General features: G+C 42.8%; 1 non-coding gene across 1 annotated transcript; it reads right to left on the bottom strand.

Moving 5' to 3' along the window:
- Positions 1-13,379: 13,379 nt before the first annotated feature.
- Positions 13,380-13,516, bottom strand: LOC111760971 (small nucleolar RNA SNORA2/SNORA34 family). The gene has a single exon (XR_002794478.1). It is a non-coding gene; the product is annotated as a small nucleolar RNA SNORA2/SNORA34 family (small nucleolar RNA).
- Between the last annotated feature and the right edge of the window lie 321 nt (positions 13,517-13,837).

The raw sequence follows: 13,837 nt of genomic DNA, 5'->3' as shown, positions 1-13,837 counted from the left end.
TTTCTATTCTGTTGGTCAATTTAGCCACCAATGACCTTGTTTTTCTAACAAAAGTAGTCAACAATCATAATAATCTCTGCACATTTACTATAGGATTTTTTAGAAAGATTTATTTATTTTTCTCCCCTTCCCATCCCCCTCAGTTGTCTGCTCTCTGTGTCCATATATATATTTTCATTTGCAATTATTTACTTTTTGAATTTTTAAAAAAGATTTATTCATTTACTTTATTTTTCTTTATCTATCCCCCCATCTCCCCAGATGGTTCCCATCTGTCTGCTCATTGTCTGCTCACCTTCTCCAGCAGGCACTGGGAACCGAGCCTGAGACCTCCCACGTGGGAGGCGGGTGCCTGAGAGCCTGAGCCACATCTGCTCCCTGTGGGCTGCAGCATCTGCTGGCTTGTAGCCTCTGCTTGTTTCAGCAGGGGCGGCACCTGCTCATTGTCTTTTATAGGAGGCACTGGGACCCGAACCTGGGACCACCCATGTGGTAGGCTGGCACCCAACTTGTTGAGCCACATCCACTTCCCATTTATTTACTTTTATATCTCTACCAGCATCACACCTCTCATATTTTATACTCAAAGCAGAGAAAGTTTAAGCCTACCCTCTCTGCAGCAAAATGATTTTCAGTAATGATGATTATTTTCTTAGCACATGGTATACTACTATGCTGAATTCCTTCAAGTCTTAGTTATCAGTGCTTCTCCAGGGCTTTACATTTTGCCTATTTTTTCAGTAGCTTTAAATGAATGGATTTATCTATTCGTCATCTATGAAACGGCCCAGATGGCTCACTAAGTGATTCTTCGCATGCTAGCGATTGCATAAGGCATTAGGTCGGGTCTGCGTTTTCCTTGGCATGTGCAGACACTGCTGACAAAACTCTTTAAAGGCGTATGGAGTTCTCACAGTGGAAAACCCGCGGATTCGTCAACAGGTTCATAGGTTCCAATGGCAAAGTTGATTTCTTCAGCTCTTTCAAAACTACAGCTCCTGGCATTTCCCGTGCCCCATCCATAGGCCCAAAGTGGGCCAGATGCCTGAACTGCCACTGCTAATTTGCCCTTACTGTTGAAACTCTGTGCTGCATGTCAGGAATCACACAATTGTGTCTCTTACCCTCTAATTGCTACTTAATTTTTATTTTTTATACTCATTTTGCAAGCCCTGAAGTGCAAATTAAATAGTAATTAGGGGGTAAAAATAGGCAACTGTGTGATGCTGCAGGCTGTTGCCCAATACCAGTCATAGCCTGGAAATGTTCAGGAAAGAGGCCAAACAAAGCATCACCATTTACAGAGCTTGAGCGCTCTGTCAGTCTGAGGGTAACTCATTTTAAAATAACCTTCTTGCTAAGACTTGTGTTTTTCTATGGCTACAAAAGCAAGCAAGAGAGAAGGGAAGCAAGCTTTAAAAAGTAACTCCTTTGTGCATTTTACAGTTTCACCCTGAAAAGCAGGAAATTCAAATAAATGAATGTTGCTTCCCAAGTGATAGGGACTTTCCTACCTGCAAAGGAATAGTGTATTCATTTGTTTGATAAATAATATTTTCAATAGTATCAAGCCGTGCTGTCTTATGATACAGTGTGGAAAGTCTTCAAAGTGGCTTTGGCAGTGGTAGGAGAGTGTGGCCTCTGGGATTTCCTACCACTGACGGGGGGCCATTCTCCCTCTTGATTAGTGCCCCGGCAGTGCACAGCCTTGTGTTTGGGGCTTTGCGGCGTGAGACTGCGGTGATCCCAGTAGAGACTGCAGTGGTTTAGAATCTATCTATCTATCTATCTATCTATCTATCTATCTATCTATCTATCTATCTATCTATCTATCTATCTATCTGTTTTTCCTTTTAGATTTTTTGAACCTTACTATCTGTATTTGTCTGGCACTAGGCTTGGTTTCCTTGCACGAGTGATACAATTGACTTTAATTCTCTCACTAATCCTATGAGGTAGCATTGATTTCTCTTCCTTTGCAGATGAGGCAACTGAGTTTGATGTGTAGTTAATTAGCCAGTATTTGAGATTAGACTTTCTTTATCCATGTGGAATGTTCTTTCTACAAAACTGTAACTGGATTTTGTCTAGGCTCTTGACTGAGCTGCAGAAATGAATTTCAAGAGCACATCAGGTGAGTTAGGCCAGTAATTTATTCAGGTAGGGAGAGAAGAGAAATGGAGAAAATAACAGATCAGGGGTCCAGGTAGAGAGGGAGGGGCTCAAAAGTGATAAACAGGGCTGAATTATAGACTACAATTTCCCATTACAGATTATAAATGCCCAGGTTTTACTTTCATGTGGCCACATGGCAGGAGCAGGGCACAGAAGGCAGGAACAGGCACACAGACCTGCACCAGGCCAGGGCGGAGGCAAGAGCGCAAGAGAGCTTGGCACTTGCTGTTTGAACCATTAATGATTCTGCCCCTTTGCTAATGGCAGGGGAGGGGTCCCACTATTCGCTGCTTTGATTGATGACCCCACCCACCAATCCCCCAGGAGGGCCAATGCTGAAGTCCTTGGAGGATATCTGGGGCTTCTCCTGGCTTCTGGAGGAAATCTTGCTCTGGACTGGACTTCTCGCGAGGGTCCTCCAGCAGCCGTCTTGGGGGTTGCTGATGTCGACGTGGACTCTCTGCCAGGTTCCAGATCCATCTACTGATTCCCTGTCTTACTAGCCGGCTTCAAAACCATGACAAGGACATTGGAAGGTAGTCATTGACCACTAAGTAGCTTTTTTCTCTCCAGTCTTCTTTTTTCCTTTCTTTTCTTCAAATGTAAATTTTAGCCAAACTTGGCCTTTTCTCCCCCACTTCCTTAAATTCACCACGCTCTCCTCTCACTTCCTCGCCTCTGCAGAAGTTATTCTCCGCAAACACTATTTCCTTTCTTTCTTAGCCTGACAAATCCAAGTTCATTGGTGTCTCTCTAAAACTTTTTGCCTACTCTGGGAAGTGTGCGGCTTCCCTTAGCGCCCCGCGCTCTGGGAGAATGTGCCCCAATGCCCTGCTGATCTTACTGACTGTGCAGCCCCAGGCCTGGTGGAGCAGGGAGGGCTCCGTCCCAGCCCCCAGCGCAGTGCCTGGCCAGAGCTGCTCAGCGCCTCACCACTGACTGACCCTTGCTGAGTCTGATTGTTGTTTCTTTTCTCTCTTTTTGAAACCCTGGGTTTAAAAATACCTAGTTGGTATAAGGAACTGCAGGGATGTAGATAGGAGGGGCGTGTGCTTTTCTTGTATACATTTTTTTTTTGTGAAAATTTATCATGAGCATGTATTATAGTAAATGAAAACAACAAATATTAAAAAGAAGAAAAAAACCTCTAGGTTTTGAAAGTCTGTGTTTTTTCCAACATAATCTTTCTCTGATCACTTTCTATATGTTGACAAATTAAGAGCTCTCCACAGAATAATCAATGGACCCACGTAAGGCTTTGGTGAAATGTCAGCGTAGAGGCAGGTGTCTGCCCGCAGTGCACGCGTGTCCCTGGCAGTGAGCCACCCCTCCTGCTCCTGGGCAAAGCATAGGAAGCTAAAACTAGCAGGAAAAAAATCTGATACTAGCCTTATGAACATAGCCATACCTGATACATTTTTTGAGCTATAAAAAACTTTTCCAAATGTAAAGGATACATCATAAATCACTGGGACCTTGAAGAAAACTAAGATATTTTGGCTGAAATATAATAGGTTATTCTCTTTTGATAAGAAAACAATATAAATGCACTAGATATGAATCAGCCCTATAAATAATCCAGGAGATTTTTAAGGAGGAAAACATTTTGCAAGGCTATGAATCCATAAGGAAACAGACTTCTAGAGAATATATGGAACCAACTGGGAGGCCAGCTCCATTAAGGGAAGACTAAATCGAAAGCGCAGCATGACTTCAAACGGCCCTTGCTTCTGGGGAGAACAGGGACACTCCCAAGGGGAAGGGGAATGTGCAGGAGTTTGATCATAAACATAGCGTGTCAATAAAGGAGCACAAGTTTAAATTACTTTAATTCAAAGTGCCCGTCTGGGAAGAAGTCCTCCCAGGTATTGCAGGGCCTCTAAAAAGCAAGACTTACGGGGATTTACAGCCTAAAGCAGTGGATGTGATAAGACAGGTGTCCGGATGGCCACAATAGCCAGTCTAGTTAGACATCTCCACAAGGGGCGCCCGGTGTTCCAGGAGCGAGGAGAGGAAGGGGTTTCAGGCAGAGGGGGGTCAAGGGGAGACTGCCCCTCGAGGCAAGGCTGCGCTTGGGATCTGCGGTCGAGGGGGCAGCATTGACCGCAGAAGGCAGAAAGAGGTGGGAAAGCGTGGAGAGAGGGATGAGCAGGGTGGGCTATGGCTGCAGCGTAGGGCGCCCTAAGGGGCTGGGGAGGAATAAAGCCTGGAAGTCCTCCTGGAGGCATGTTTTGGAGGAACTCACCTGCCGACTGGCAAAAGGCAGAGAGAGATGAAGGGCTGGGACTCCGGAGACCGGGGCTCAGGGGCCATTTCAGCATTTCGGCATGCTATTCTCTCGGCAAGCTATTCTCCCCTCAGCGTGCTCACGATAATAATTTTGTCCTTCCACAGCCAAGAGTTGGTATGAGGTTGAAGAAATATTCAAATAAAAGGCGCTCTTCCCCTGGTAGTGAAGTTCTCAGCCTGTCATGTGTTTCTTGCCACATTTGTTGTTGTTTTTTTTAAAAAAATTATTTATTTTAAAGAAACTTTAGATTGCATAAATGTTACATAAAAAATATAGGGGATTCCCGCATTCCCACTCCCTCCACTCCCCACACTTTCCTAAACTGACAGCATTAGTGTGGTACATTTGTTACAGTTGATGAACACATATTAAAGCGTTGCCACTAGTGATGGATTATAATTTACATTGTAATTTACACTCTGTCCCACAAAATTTTATAAGTTACGAGAAGATATATAATGACCTGTATCTGTCATTGCGATGTCATGCAGGACAATTCCAATGTCCTGAAAATGCCCCCACACTACACCTATTTTTCCCTCTCTCTTCCCTCAGAACCTCCGGTGGCCCCTGCCTCCACATCAATGATAATCGTCTTTCCATTTCTTGCCACATTTTGATTTCTGAAATGTTTCCATGAGTGCCTGGAGATTTATCTGGAGAAGAACACATTCTAAAGGAAGAAAGACTTGAGGAATCAAAGGCAATTTGAGTAGGAGATAAGGGAACAAACTGTGAACTCAGACCTGGAATTGAACCCTGACTATCTTCTCTGATAAACTATGTAACTTTTCTCAGTGACCGAGATAACGTTTGGCATAACGTATGCAAAATGCTTAATAGTGTCTGGCAAATATCACAAGTTCAGTAAACCATGACTATTATTATTTTTTATTATCATTGGTTTTATGTGTGGCTTAGGGGCAGTGGTCCAGGGTCAGGTTGCAGAGGTATATCAGTCAGTTATAGTTCCTGGTAACACAACCCCAGAGTCCTGCTTGAGAATTGGGGAGAGATGTGACATAACGCAGCGGGGGAAAAGCCGACGAGCACATTCGTGAGTGTGGGAGCACCAGGGAGGACAGCATTGCCGGCCGTGGGGCCCGGTGGACAGAGCCGCTGGCCGCCTGGGGCACGCTTGCTTCAAGGCCACCACGTTGCTTGGGCACCCTTTGCTGTGGCCCAGAGGGTGCCTGGTGGTAGGCTGCTCCAGACATGGTGCACGATAGGCGTATTTATTACAGGAACTGGCTCAGGCAGGCAGCCGCAAGCCCGGATTCTGCAGGGCAGTATGCGGGTTAGAAACTCTGGGAAAGGGAAAGCTCAATTCCCCAGAAGAAGCCATCTGGCTGAGGTGGAGGCAGAAGCCAACTGATTGGAGGAGGAAACTCCCCCAGCTGCTGAGGGCAAGCTCCTTTGCTTTCTGTGGGTGCAAACAGTCCTAGATGCAGTCGGCTGATTATAGACGTAAATTCATCTCCAAAACACCCTGCAGTCCTTGCCTGACCAGACAACTGGACACCATTAGCCACCCAAGCTGGCTCACGACTCAAGCCTCACACCCCTGCAGCATCACCTCAGAGACTCAGAGCAGAGGGGAAGAGCAAGGTGGAGGCAGGTTGGTGGGGACGGCGTCACAGGACGTGGAGACCGTCCCTCTGATGACTTGGGAGCTCCAGTGTGGTGGAGGCTGACGTGTCTCCCCAGGAAGCTAGGACTGTCAGGGAAATAGGTGGGGAGGTTTCTCCAACACTTCAGGCCATGCTCTCTGCCCTGGAGGGTGGAAAGGCAGTTCATTCCCATGAGGAGAGAAATGGCTAGAATGTTTATATCTAATTCTTTTACAAAAATAGGGGAAAAAGCAGAGCAAAACCCTAACATTTAGGGTCCTATTTGACACTAGCTCCCTCATCTTGATTTCATTTCTCATTTCAACGTGCATGCATCCGAAGTAAGGCTGACCACAATAACTATCAATCACTTTTAATTGGGCTGGGATACTATTACCTTGAATTTCAGTAGATGGGAATTTGGTCTGTTACACTTTATGGCAATTAAAGGTTTTAGACAACTTGTCCTTTTAGCTTCTTAATTACTTATTGCTATGTCAACATTTGCTTTAATATTCAGCAGCACATGCTTTTGGTGCCCACATACTATTAGTCCAAGGCACCCCTTGATCCCTCCCCGCCCCCCATTTTCCTGCGGTAGTTATAACCTGCAGGTGACTTTGAAGACATCTGGCCATATGGTGCTAAAAACATTATAATACATCACCGCTTGTTTGCCAGATGTTGTTCTACTCTGCTAGGCAGTGATTCAGATGCTCTGTGATGATTTTGCAAAATGAATCTTGCTAAATTGGAGAGTTTCAGTTGTCACATCCCATCTCATTATTATTGGCTGGGTTTTTCAAACATGCAAGAAAAACTAACAGTAGCCGTGTTGCCTGCCTCCGACACGCCTGCCAGCTCCGCGTGTGAGAGCGTCCCCATTTTACAAAATGGGAAATGGAGGCAGAGAACACTGGCACCATGAGTCCCTTGGATGTAGAAGGACGCTGTGAGGTTTCATTCAAAGAACTGGACTTCAAGCTACTTCCCGCATGAGGCAGCCAGAGGCAGGCCCGCTTCCAGAGCTTGATTTGAGAAGGGAGTGCCAGGAGAGCCCGGAATTGTCTCTTTCTGCAGCAGCATCTAAATTTTCACCATTATTGATTTAGTACATGAAATAAGGAACTTTTCCTCTAGAATTTCCCTTTTAAATAGCAAGTAGTACATTATCAGGGGGGAAAAGAGTTTGTTCATTAAACTCAGCTGCCTACCTTTGGTCTCCTTTATTTCATGTCCATCTTCACCTTAGTCTGACTAGTGCCTAGTAAACAAAGTATGCCCTGAGTGAGTAATGAACGAATAAATGCATGAGCAAAGATCACTGCTGCCCTGCCCAAGAAGGGCACTGGGGACGAGGGGATGCCTCAGCAGGTGCGTGTGTTGGGTTGACGCTGGGGGTGGCAGGTGGTAAATGGCAAGTCAGTTCATGAGCTAGTTTTGCCTAAAGTGCATTGCAGGGCCAAGGCGTGTTCCAGCAGGAAGTCTTGCCTTCTCGATGTCCTCTCTATAGAGATACCTGGTGTGGCACGGGTGGATGGAAAGCGTACCCCTGGTGCTGTGCCCAGTGCAGCTACTTCCCCACTGGGATGGGCCTTTCCACCCTCCATGAAGGAGAAGGCTCTCTCCAGAGTTTTCTGTGCTGGTCATAACATAACTCCAGTTTTTACCCAGCCCCGTGTCAAGTTTCCATCTGTCCAGTTCCACTGTCCGTCTGGCAGCCAGCAGAGCCATCACCGGGTCTCAGATACTTGCTGTCATGTGTTTTGGCAGCTGGACTACAGGCCTTTTCCTGGCAAAATATCAGATTTTTATAAAAATGCCTTTAACAGGGATGACCCTGTAACCTAGAATACATTTGAAATCATTACTGCAGCACACGAATTCATTCTCAGACTTTGGTATTCACCACTACAAAAGAAAGTCAGACACTGATGGATCTGTGATAGTGCAGAATGAAAACTTAATTCAGACGGGATAAAAAGGCGAACCCAAGAGAAAGACGGTGCCTCTGGAGGTGACGGCCTCGGTGAATAACAAGCGGATTTCAGGAAAAGTTGAAAATTTCACCGTGTGAATTCAAACTATGGTGATAAAATGACATTATACTGTAGGGGCTGGAAATGAAGGTTTGAAATTGGTGGTGGGTTAAACAAGTAATTCAACTGCTAATATTACCTTGCTTTGGGAAGAAATGGGCAGAATTTCCTATCAGCAGGTATTTAATATATACTTGCTATGGGAATAACTGCTAATTGTGGAGCATTGACTCGGTGCTGGGCATGGTGCTAAATGCATTTTGGGTGTCATTTCTCTTGATCCTCATTATACCCTGTGAAGTTGGTGTGATTATGCTCAAATTATAGAGAAGGAAACAGGCCTAGAGTTGAGTGACTGGGCTTAGGTCACACAGTTAATAGGTGGTAGGGGAGAGGCTTAAGACTAGACGTGGATTTTAAGCCTGGCTCTACTCTGTACCCCTGACCACAGGGCTCTAGCACCTTCCTAGAAGATGCCGTGGCACCTGACCAGAACCCCTTTACCATGCCTACGTACCCCCGACTGCTGTGAGTGTTAGCTGCTAATGGCTTGCAGATGCCCAGACCCTCCCCAACTGGCTGCCTTGCCCGGGAGCCTACGCACTCCCCCGCCACCACCCATCCTGTGACTCCTGAGAGAACGCTGCTTGAAGGCTGGCAGCTCGGTGTTGTGCTCCACACGCCAGAGGGCCCTACCCGGGGTCCAGGCCCAAGAATGCCATCAACAGGAGCACTTCCTCATTCTGTCTTTCCACTTCCATTCCATTTCTCTCTCCCTCACTGGTTTGTAAGAGCACTACAGGCAACCTGAACTAAGATAAGACAATTGTCAATGAAGAGACTCTTCTATTAAGCATATAATCTTAATGTAAGAAAGAATTTTCAAATAGCCAGTGTCATTCAAAGATGGAGCAAACTGGTAAATCCAAGGTTTCCTCTTCCAGGAAGTTTGCAGCATAGGTTTGGTATAAAGATCTTTTGGGTCCAGCTCCATCACATTCAGGAGCACAAATTCCAAAGTAGGGCCCTCTGCCATGGCAGTGACTTTTCTACACATGCCTCAACCTGTGGTAGGCCCTAGGGATGGTCCATACTCAGGAGACTTGAATCTCTGGACTGCCCATGTGCCAGCTGGGCCCTGAGCCTCAGCAGAGCAGCGATTCCTACTCTCTGGTTTGTTGGTCTTACCCAGGTCAGCTAACAGGGAGGTGAAGATGGTCAACCACCACACCAGGGAACCAAGAGTGCCTGCAACTGCAAGCAGAGGAATTGAATCCATCATCCATGTGGAACCTAAGCCCCCTCTTGATCCAGAGGTGGAGTGGACATCACCATCCCAGGGTCCACAGAATGGAGGAATAAAATATGGATTAGAGTGGACTTACTGATATTCTACGGTGAAACTATTGTGACGAGTAATAGAAGAAATTTTAGCATCGAGGTGGAGAAAGTGGCCACAGTAGTTGCTGAGGGCAGGGAGAGGGAAGAAGAGATGTGATGTGGGGCATTTTTGGGATTTTGAGTTGTCCTTAATGATATTGCAGGGTCAGATGCTGAACTTTATATATCCTGCCATAACCCACGGAATGTACTGGGGGAGAGTGTGAACTACAGGGTAAACTATTATCTGTGTAGTACAGCAGTACCCTGAAATGGGTTCACCAAGTGTGATAAGTGTACCACAATGATGGGGGAGGTTGTTGGTGTGGGCGGAGTGGGGTGGGGGGGTGTGGGTATACGGGAACCTCTTACATTTTTTAATGTAACTTTTTTTGTGTGATGTATATATCTTTAAAATATATAATTTACAAAAATGATGAGGTGGGGTGGGGAGTGGGATATATGGGAACCTCTTATGTTTTTTTAAATGTTTTTTTTAATGTAATGTTCCTTGTGATCTATTAATTTTAATGAAAAAAAAACATAGAAAAAATATTTGGGCATGATGTTCTTTAGAGACTTCAAGCATATACTAGGAGGTGGCACTGGATAACCTTCCAGTCCAAGATTCATTGATTTTGTGAATTGAGATTTGCCAATAGTACTTTCCATATGTCTATTTTGCCTTATATTGTCTAAATAAGTGGTATTGCCTAGTGGTTAGTGACTTCCTTGGTTCAAATCCTAGCTCAGCCACTTATATACAGTATAACCTTGGGCAAATTTCTTCACTTGCTTGTTTCCTTATCTGAAAACTGGAGATGGTAATAGTTACTGACTCAAAGTTTTGTCAAGAAGATTAAATGAGTTGATAACATACAAAATTTTTAGAGCAATATCTAGCATGTAGAAAGTGCTCACCAAGTATTCCATTTCATGTATCTCTACATGAAACTCTCCAATGGTTATTATATTGAACAATAAATATATGTCTGCAGTATATTGTTTTCCTTGTCTTTCCCTCCCACCATGTTGTAAACTCCTTGATTAGAAGGAACTTTCTTTTAAATTGAGGTGTAATTAACATGCCACAAAATTCACCATTTTAAGTGTAAAATTCAGTGGGTTTAGTGTACTCACGAGGTTGTGCAACTATCACCATTAATTTCCAGAACATTTTTATCACTCCAAAAATATCTGTTACCCCTTAGTGGTCAATCCTTATTCCCCATTCCTCCCAGCCCCTGGAAACCAGTAATCTATTTTCTGTCTCTGAATTTGACTATTCTAGACATTTCATATAAATGGAATCATAATATGTGAACACTTGTGGCTGGATTATTTCACTGAGCATGCTTCCAAGGTTCATCCATGTTGGAGCATGTATTGTTACCTCATTCCTTCTCCTTGCTGCCTAATATTCCATTGCATAATATACCACATTATGTTTAGCCATTTATCGGCTGACTAAAATTTGGGTTATTTCCACTTTTTGACTTTTATAAGTAATGTTACTATGAACGTTCTGGTACAAGTTTTTTGTGAGCACACATTTTCAATTCTTTGGGGTATATTCCCAGGTATAGAATTTTAAGGTCAAAAGGTAACTCTTTGCTTAAGTTTTTGAAGAACTGCCATATTATTTTCCAAAGCAGGTGCAACATTTTGCATCCCCATTGGCAAGGTATCAAGTTTCAGTTTTCTGCATCCTTGGCAACACTTACTTTTGTGTGTCTTTTTGATTGTAGTTATCCTTGTGGATGTGAAATGGTATCTTGGTGAGGTTTTGACCTGCATTTCCCTAATGGCTAAAAGTGTAAAGCATCTTTTCATATGCCTATTGGCCATTTAAGTATCTTCATTGAAGAAATGTCTATCCAAATCCTTTGCCCATTTAAAATTGGATTATTTGTCATTTTATTATTGAGTTGTAAGAATTATTTACATAGTCTGGATAATAGACCCTTACTAGATAAATGATTTGCAATATATTTTCCTGCTCTGTAGTTTGTCTTTTCATTTTCTAGATAGTCTTCTTTAGATAGAAAATTTTTATATTTTGATGAAGTCCAATTTATCTAAACAAATCTTGCACTTTAGGGGTCATATATTATGATTTTGTTTTAAGTATTATATCTAAGAAACACTTGCCTACTCCAAGATCTTGAAGATTTATAACTGTATTTTCTTTTAACTCTGTCTTTTTGTTTTAGGGTCCTTAGTTTGATGCATGGTGCCTAGAATCTAGTAGATCCTCAAGCATTGATGGTTGATTTAATTACTAAATGTGTTGGGATGCCTGTCTGAACTGTTTGTGCATAGATTTTGTTGCAGTATTTTATTATCTCTGCATCCTCACCCATCATCTGGCACTGTATTTGCCACATAGATGGTGCCCTAAGTTTATTTGTTTCTTGGTCAATGGAATTACTAAGCCTCATGAGATTCTTACTTGAGATTGAGAGAGGGAAGGCACTATTAGTTCTATTTGACAGTTGATAAAACTGAGACCCAAAGAGTAAAGGAGTTATTTAGGCCACACAACTGGTGGTAGAGCTCTCACTACTATCCTGGGCTATCCACCAGCTCAAATACATGAGATCTTGTTCCCAGGCATCGACGTCACCACGAAGTCCTGGCTGTTTTCTTTCAGTCACAGTTTTATGACTTTTAAAGACTTATAAATGTATTTCTACACTTGCCTGCATTAAGTACATGGAGACTCAATAAATATTCAAAGATAATTCCCAAATGTTTTTAATCCTTATTCTTGTGCTCTTTCCCCTTTGCATTTGGTAATATTGATTTCATTCTTTTTCTCTGAATGGACAAATTTGCCTCAAGACCTACAAAGCCTGTTTCCTGAGCACCATCAGTATCCTGCTGCCTGTCCACACAATTCACCATACTATTACTATATTTGAGATCCTAGATTGCACTTCAATTATTACGTATGTGTTGTTCTTTTCTACTCCATTTAATTGTGAGGTGCTTGAGCAGAGGGATTAGATCTTATGTTTATCTTACATTGCTTCACAGTAGCTGGCAACATGTTTTTAATCCTCTGGAATTTCTACTACTTTATTTGTATTATACTTCCATCCTCTTTGTCATTTTATTTATTTTTCTGCCAACTTCCTCTGAAAGCCTTTGCAAAACATGACCTTCTTCTTCTGCATGTACACGACACCTGGCTTGAATAGCTCATATTGCATTTATTCTACAGTACCTAGAGTCAAGGATATTTATGATTACACCTTATTTCTCTTAGTACTTTTCCTAAATTCTAAAGTTCTTGAGCAGAGCTATTACTTACTACTGAATTTTATGCTTCTCACTATCCAACAACAAAATTAGTGATTTGCTCATACAAGGGTTCAAAACAATTACGTTTCTTGAGATGACATAAAGTTGTGGAAAGTATACCCAGTTTGGACCCATAAGACTCAAGTTGAAGTTTCATCTCTGCCATTTGTTGGCTGTGTGCTCCGTAGAAAGTTACTTCTTTTCCTGGGTCTCTGATCCCTCATCTCTAACAACCCCTAGTTCAAATAAGAGATGGGAAATTTAATGATATAATATATAGGAAAGCATAATGCAATGTTTATTAATAATAATAGTCACTTTTGTTGCTATTCTGAAATAACATTCAGAATTTAAGTTTGTCATCAATAAGCATATATTGCGCTGAAGCATAGGTCCCTACAAAGCTGCTGCCAAATGCTGGGAATCAGATGAAAAGAAGGAAAACAACCTAGGTGGTTTCTAGGAACAAGTTTAGTGTTCAAACATGTACATTTTGACTCTAGTCAATTCACTTTTTTTTGAGGATACCTCTAAGCTTAACCAGGTCTATGTGTTTTTCCTTTTCTTTTTTCTTTTCTCAGGTTTTTCTTTCTAATGGATTGACCATAACATTTCCAAAGTTCTGAAATGGCCAACAGACCATAAGAAGACATTTCTTTAAGCTCCTGTTTGAAACCAACAGCTCCATCAAACTGCTGGCCTTGATTCAGGGCCAATATGTCTTTTTAGTTCAGATTGTGAGTGTGCTGCTTGCTCAATTATTCCTTTGTTGACTTCTATAGTGCAGCAAATGAGCACGTGTCTATATGCATTGCAGTTCACTGTTGGTGCTCAATGAATGTTAATATTAGATACTTAAAATAGAGTAACTCCTATTGTAAGGAGAAAAAGCATTTTACAAAAGTTAGCTATTCTCTCTTTTTTAGCATTATTAAAGAATTTCTACTAAATGAGTTGACTCCTTCGAATGCCATCCGAGAGAGGAGAGCACATCTAAAAGCTCAGGTCTATCCTTAGCATGGTGCTGCTCTGATGAT

Source organism: Dasypus novemcinctus, chromosome 10, assembly GCF_030445035.2.
Source record: "Dasypus novemcinctus isolate mDasNov1 chromosome 10, mDasNov1.1.hap2, whole genome shotgun sequence".
NCBI lineage: Eukaryota > Metazoa > Chordata > Mammalia > Cingulata > Dasypodidae > Dasypus > Dasypus novemcinctus.
The sequence above is the reverse complement of the archived record's forward strand: the minus strand, read 5'-3'. Positions and strand labels throughout refer to the sequence as shown.